General features: G+C 30.5%; 1 pseudogene; it reads right to left on the bottom strand.

Moving 5' to 3' along the window:
- Window positions 1-402: 402 nt before the first annotated feature.
- LOC149180926 (large ribosomal subunit protein uL10 pseudogene) lies at window positions 403-5,288 on the bottom strand (annotated as a pseudogene).
- Window positions 5,289-8,180: the final 2,892 nt, after the last annotated feature.

Genomic DNA, 8,180 nt, shown 5'->3' with positions numbered 1-8,180 from the left:
TGTTTGAACATCCATAAAGGCACACTTCCATAGCATGTACACGAGCTTTATTTTTATAAACAGACCATTTGAATTATAGGTGCAATTCAAAGGAATTTAATTTTTAAAATTTTAATATTCCCTTGGAGATATAGAGTTCAACATATATAGCTTAACTATTTCAATACATAAATATAGTGATAAAACAAATAAAACGTTGGATACCTCACAAATAACTCGTAAAAGCAACCCAATATATCAATATCTTTAAATACATAATGTTAGACTAGACATATACACTTACTTAAAAAAAATTATACTAGTCTAATCCTTGATGCAATGACACTACAACAAAAAGGAAGAATAATAACTGTATTAAAATTACCAAATCTAATGATTTGTGTTGTGTAACCGAGATCTAATCTAGTCAAAAGTATTGAAACCCATATCATGTTCTGACTCTTCCTCTAGCTCAGACTTATTTTCCTCTTCCTTTGGAGTAGCTGCAATAGGTGCACTTCCATAGCACCAACAACTTGGGTATCAGCAAATGCAAACTTTCTTGGACCTTTCAAATACTCAACTTCCTTCGTGAGTGGAAAAGAAAAATCAAGTTTAATATCGAATGCTAAAACATTCTTGTAACCGTTGATGATAGCATGTCGAATAGCTAGATGTTGCAAGTGTTATTTTTTAACACTTACGGGATAATATTAAGACGATTTATTGGTAATTTAGTGCTAATAAAGTCATGGTTTCCATTCCTGGAAACATTGTTTCTTTAATCCTAACAGAGTAAGTTAAGGGTGAATCTCGTGATGGTGCTCACAAATATTTAAAGCTTATTTGTCGATATGATAGTTTTCTTATAGACCATAGCTATCATATGGTTATCTTTGAAAAGGTTTTGATGGATTTCTCTCGGAAAATCTATGTGAATTTGAATAAGTTGATTTCATTATAGAAGGCTAAAGCATCAAAACAAGAGCATGTTCAGTCGTCGAACTCAAGTTCTGTGGTCAAAGATTATTGCTCATATTTGGATAAAGAAGAATTGAATGCAAATAGAGCACTTGCATTCAAAATATCAATGAGAATAAATGGTAGGGGAGATCAACATTACAAAGAAAATTATATCATGTGGAACAATTGCAATTATAAAATAATTGATGTCGAGAGAAAGAGTTGTTACAGTAGAAATACTAGTAGCAAATTTCTCTATTAAATCATCGTCTGTGAGATCAAGAACTTCAAGATCAAATATAGATCCATTGTCGCATATAGACTGCACAATACATCCATACTAAAATGGTCGAATGCCAAGCATCACAAGCAAAGCTTCCTTGTAGAAACCAAACTTGTATCCCTTCATAATAAGCTCCATAGGTGTTATAATTTCAACAGTGGCATAAAGTATCGTAAAAACACTCGTAAATGAGTGTTGTTGGATAATTAAATATTATTAATTCTTATATTGATATTACAAGAAGAATATTCTTCTAATTCTTAATTATAATAATATTACAAGAATTAATTCTTACTTTTGATATTAAGAATAATTTATATTCTTCTATCTAAATAAATTGTATTTCCAAGTTTGTATATTTTTTATTTTTAGAACTAATGAGTCATAGTTTTAGAAAAGCTATGGATAAGTGATATTTTGTCCATAAGGAAAAAGAAAATCTACCTTGAAAAAAACATGAGAGATTTATGGATGATTTATTGGGTGATTTTAGAATTTAGAAAAATATGATTTATGGAGTGATTTATGGATGATTTATGGAGTAATTTTAGGATTTAGGAAAAATATAATTTATGGAGTGATTTATGGGTGATTTATGGAATGTTTTTAGGATTTAGAAAAGCTATTGAATTTTCTTAATTCTACTTATTGTAATTATATGGGAAAATATGAGAACTAATGGCATAATACATGTAGAATCAAGCCAAGAGGAATGCATTAAAAGATAAGTAACTATACTCTTTGAAAAATATTATTGTGTTTGCATATGGTGCATGAAGAAATAACAATCGAATTTATTTGCTTGAAAATTTCAATATGATAAAGAGTCGAGATTATTTTCTTGGGAAAACCTGCATGGATTTTCGTGCATAAAGAAATAAGTGTTTTGTTCATCTAATTCTTAAAATATTTCATGTGCACTCACTTCTTAAAATATTTTCATGGCTAAATAATTGTGTGAATTGCGTGATTTATTAGAAAATATGGTCCAAATGTGTCTTTGTATTTTCCAAACCGTGATATATGTGTAAAAATTGAAAGATGTTTTTGTAAATGAGCTCGTTTGAGCCAAACGCCTATTCCATATTTGAAAAATGCATTTTAAATTTCTCAAAAATTGTGTCCAAAGTTGATGACTAAAATAAAAAATTATTTAATATTTAAATCTAGAAAAATGGGTTGTGAAGATTCATTTGAATCTTCAAAACCATGGCACCTATGTAAAACTTCAAAGAGGTTTTCGTTAATGAACTCTCTCCCAACAAAAACCTAAATTTTTTTTCAAAAACAAATTTCCATATGTTCGGAAACTGCATCCAAAGCTGATGGCTAAAACAGGAAAAACAGAGTAAAACATAGTACTTCCATTTGACTTTTTAGTCGGATAAAAATAGTTGTTTCTACATATAGAGATAACTATTGTGTTAATTTTCTTGAAAAGAAATAAATTAATTGCATGCACAAACAAATAACTATTAAGTTTGATATTTCTTGAAAAGAAATACATTATTTGCATGCACAAAAATAGAACAATTATGTTGATATTTCTTGAAAAGAAATAAGTTATTCGCATGCATAAAAAAATAGAACAATTATGTTGATAATTCTTGAAAAAAAATTAAGTTATTTCATTTAAAATATTACCAATGATGTTCTCATGATGCATATGCATTAAAGTTTTAAAGATAAATATTGGACTCTTAAAGAGAATATGTTCTTATGTGCATAGGAATAATATCTAGTATATTGGATCTACTGAAAATGAATATGTGATTTTACATGCATGAGAAGCTTGAGTTCTGCATAAAGAGAGAAGTAACCTTTTTGAGAAAGAGTTCACATAAAACCTTTGCATAAAAATCAATTCTTTGTATTATTTGGGAAGGATTTGTTATTCATGCTATTTCTTGAGGAAACATTACAAATTTGTGTGATGTGTTAAATGATAAGAAAAGATTTTGTATTTCATGCATAATAGCTAGTGTGTTAGATAACTCTTGGAAAAAAAATAATTACGGTGTTAAATTCCTTGGATAATATATATATGTATGCAAGGAAGTATTTTTTGTGTTAAAACTCTTCAAAAAGAAGACAAGAGAAAAACATGTCCTTGTATGCTTTATTGAATTAGATTCTTAGAGAGAAAAACTAGTAATCACATGCTTTATTGTGTTAAGACTCCTTTGGAGGATTCTTTAGAGAAACATATACACTTGCATGCATGGAAAAGTATAGTTTCGGTATTAGATTTCTGGATAAAAGGACGGTGCAATCGCATAATATTGATTGTATTAGCCTTTTTTTGGGAAAAAAATTGCACACCTAAAGGGATTAGCTATGGTATTAGCTTTATTTTGGGAGAAGATTATGTATATTTAGTGGGCTAGATCTTGTGGTTAGAATAAAATGTCTCTTTGCATGCATGAAAGAATAAATTTTATGTGTTTTATCCCTCGGAACATAAATGTGTTTTTTTCCATGCAGGATTTAGTTAGTTTCCTTTGGAAAGAAATATATGTTTCACATGCAAGAAGAAAAAATTATCATATCATTTTATGTTGGAGATGAAAAGTAGGTGCATGCAATAAATTATAACTATTATGTTAACTTTGATTGAAATAAAGCTTGCATTTTTATACATAATAGCCATTGTGAATAGCTCTCCCGTGGAAATATGTTTTCGAAAAAGAGCATGCATTCACATGCAAAAGCATATAAGTTATTGCATCAATCCTTTTGGAAATGAAAACATAATAGTAGGAATAAAGAAAATTGATTGGAGTGCTAGTTTTCTTGAAATACTGTTATGCATTTGCATGCACAAGAATAATATCCAGTACTTTAGCTTTCCCTTGGAAACAATATGAATGTGCATGTGAGATTTTTCTAGCATTGTGTCCGAAAGATGACGCCTGATAGTGATTTGTTTTTTATTAAGTTATTAATGCATGTGCAATGGTGTTAAAGAAGACATTGCATCACATTTTTTATGTTTTATGCATGCACATGAATAAATGTTGAAGTGTCATTAATAAAGTTTAATTATTGGTTAATTAATATTTTATGTTTTATCTAATCATGATATCAAGTGTGCTAATGATAACAATGGCAAGAAAGGATGGTGAATTATGCAAAGAATAGTTCATGTTTAACAATGTGGTAGATAAAGATTCGTTGTTCCATGCATATTGAGAAATTCCAACTTCGGGATGATCCACTTATGGAAACAGTGACCACAAAAACATAGAGATTGAAGATTCATGGGTAAATGATATCATGATTATTGTAATAGCTTATAGCTAGTTATGTTGCATCCAAGATGATTTTTGTATGTAATATTTTGTGAAAATAGTCAAGGGATGGACTCCCTTATAACCATTGAGTGAGGGGTGAACACCCTCATGAGCGTTTAATAATAAAATTAAACATTTGTTAGTTTTCACCCTACAGGGTTTATGGGGTATATTGGTGTCTAATGATGTGATTGTTCATTGTGCCATTTTTATGATATTAATTTATTTCATGATGTGATTCTTATATTATCAAGTATGTGATTTACTAATTGAGTTAAAAGAATCATGAAATCAATGCATAATTATAGCACGAAATTCAAGTTAATATGCTACAACAAAGGGAGTTAATGGTTGTGTAAATCACTATGAATTTATTAAATATTTCTCTATGCAATGATGATGTTTATTCTAATCATAATTGAGGGAATATATAAAGTAATTTAAAAAGTTACACATTGGTAAATGTCGAAAAAAATTCCTAAGGGATGTTACACTTTTCTAATCTCTTTGTGAAAATTTAACACCTAGAAGAAATATGTTTGAGATGGTTCTAGAACCGTGTTTCCAAGGGGTGCCAAAACATCAATTGGTGCAACGAGAACAACATGAGCTAGAGCTCCAACATTGTATTTTGCTACCTCCTCTCACACCTCCTTGAGGTCACCCTTTGTGAAAATAAAACAAGCCTTTCCCACTAACAAAGGAATCGGGTTTTGATAAGTGATCTTTCTAGGAGAGGTGATCACAGATTCAACTTGAGAAAATGTCATACTATCTCAACATTTCCTAGCCTCGCTCCATCAAATAACTACCCATGTCCTTGAACTTGTACACAAACATTATTAGGTGAATTTCTAGCTCTATAGACTTCCCATTTAAACATGTACATTAGAAATCTAATACTCATGAAGGAAAAAATAAAGGTAAAATTGTGAGAAAGCCAATCAAATTCATGAGGAATTGAGAGTTTGGTATACTGAAATCATCCTCTAAGTATCCTTGCATAATCTAAAAGTGGAGAAATTGATATGGTTTCCAAAGCCAAAATAATCATTTCAACATGTAGGTTGTATAAGTTGTGTCATGTGTTTGGTGAAACTCATAAAATTTTCCTTAAAGACAATTATTCACAATTTCATCTATAGTTATTCATAGCTTGGAAACAAGTTTTATAATCCCTCCAAACCATTCAATTTATGTGGCATGTTCATTGGAGATGAATTTTGTAATCAAATCAAAAATTAACGCCCATGCACTTCTACACATAAAATGAAAAAAAATATTCAATTAAAGGACCATCTAAACAGTTAGAAGTTAAAATGTATGGGTGTGAAAGGCATGGCAAAACCTATAGTTGTATAGAGTTGAAATTGTTTATAACCATTGATGGATCTATACATATGAACCCATGCATGACACATATCAGAGCACAACACATGTATTCTTAAATCGAGGTTGCAAGCTCCTCGAAAACTAAGAGATTTTGAACGTCATCTCCATATTCAGTTAGTGGGGAATCGAGATTTGATGCCCTAGACTCCATTCATTTGCTTGAATCCACCGGTAGCAATGTTGAAACCAAGAATAGAGGAACTTAAATTTGTAGATCATGAAAATTGACAAGGAGAAACAGGTCAAGCTATTCTAGGGTCAAATGGAGTGAAAAATGAGAGAAATTCACTCCAGTGAAAATTGCCCAAATTGCATTTAGTGCTAACTTTGCTAAAATTGAATTTGTTGGGAGGGTACTTTCCCCATATCTTATCAAATATGCATATGGATTTTGGAGGATGATTTAAATATTGTCAATTCAAGAATAATCACAAAAGTAAATGATGGTCTGAGGGTAAGTGTTGAATGAGGAACAACAATATGAAAACCCTATATAGAAATGGTGAAGAATAGTTTGAGCATTGCAACATTTTCAAGAAACAAAAAGTGAAAAAGAGGATAGTGGCTTTGTGAGGTCTTATAATATCTTATTAACGATTTAAATCAACCTACAATAAATTAATGGTATTCGTTCATGTCTCATACTTGACGAAGGCTACCTGTGGAAAGGGTTGTTTCATAGCCGAACTCTAAATATTTATATTTTTAATGGCTATTGCAGGTATTTGTGATGAAAAGGATGATGGCTAACCTATTTGATGATAGGTTGATGATTGATTTTGATAGATGTATTTGGAAGAGATTAGAATTTTTGAATAAATCCATCTTTAATTTATTTGAATATTGGCACTTATGTCACAGAAAACTTATTTTCACATGTGCAATATGACATATATAACATTTGTTCTACCATAAAATTTTTGATGTTCTTGTGATGCCTTTGATCTCAAATTTAGTTACCACGTGAAAAATATTATTCCTTGAAGAAGTATTTGATTAGGATTTGTATGTCACTTCTCTAAGGAGAATATTGTAGTAAGCCTTATAAATGTTTTATCAACTAGTTTTTTTTTTCCTCCATTCCGAGTAGACTAAATTTTACTTTTATATGCAGTGACTTTGATTAGGAGTCTTAGTTCTAAATTTTCTAATTAATTTGTTGTAAATTCTATAATTTCAACTAACGATATGGTATCTAGAGAGAGAAGAGATAAGTTACTAAGAGATAGATGTCACTTTCATTCATGGCAATGCATGTTGTGTTAAGGTTGGACTATGTCTTCCATGTTGTCTAAATCATTGCAATGAAGGTAGTTCCTAAGGGAATGATGCTTGAGATTAGAAAGAAGGTATATTTAGTTAATAGAGGTTTATATAATTTATTATATTCCTTACATTGGAAAGATAATAAAGTATATACTTCTATTTTTGATATATTCTTATAGATGCTTGTTTCAAGTTATTGAATGAACTTTCAATAAGAAAAAAATTCCAACCATGTTTTCATAATGAATATGGTCATCAATGGTAGAGGTGGGTAAAGGATGTCTTTCTGAAATAATACAAAGTGCATAAAAATTTTAATCCATTTCTCAATATACTTATGAATTCCCCAGTGCGTGAACATTACCAAAGATGCTTGTGGATAATATTATATAGCATCTATTAAAAAAAAAGTGATGGAATTTCATGTCCTGTCTATGTTCATTTTAGACCCTATAATGAATATGGACATCAATAGCAAAGGTTATCCTTGTGAAGTAATAAATGATGTACAAATTGTAAATGCATCTCTCAAATAGCTTGATGAATTCCCTAGGATGTGATGAATGCCCATGTTGCGTGTGAAAAATAGTATAAAGAAGGTATAGAAAATTTCTTATACTAGAAGACGATTTGTTTTTGTAACGAATGGCTTAATTGTGGGGCCAATCGAGAGGGAACTGCATGAAGCTCTTCACTCTAGAGCCATGTTTTTGTCAATCGTAAAAAAAACGGAACGGAGTTAATTATGCTAAAGGAGTTTGACATTAGTCTTAAAAAGTTGTTGTTAGACTAAGGAATTTTCTGTGGATAGCAATTTACCAATGGCAAACTATACTTTTGCATAGCCTTCTTGTCCTCCCTGGCAGAAGAAAGATATGGATATTACACCTCCTGTGGGACTGTGTGGCACTCAAAAGTATTTGGAATTGGTTACTTGTTAGGTTCAAAATCATATTCCTCAGCCAGATCCATTTGGAAAGTTGCAATGGAGTGACCGTGCTTCT

The sequence above is a fragment of the Pinus tabuliformis genome, chromosome 3_2 (assembly GCF_031772625.1).
Source record: "Pinus tabuliformis cultivar Carrire ecotype Pingquan chromosome 3_2, CPIR1, whole genome shotgun sequence".
Taxonomy (NCBI): domain Eukaryota; kingdom Viridiplantae; phylum Streptophyta; class Pinopsida; order Pinales; family Pinaceae; genus Pinus; species Pinus tabuliformis.
This window is presented reverse-complemented; position numbering and strand designations above follow the sequence as displayed.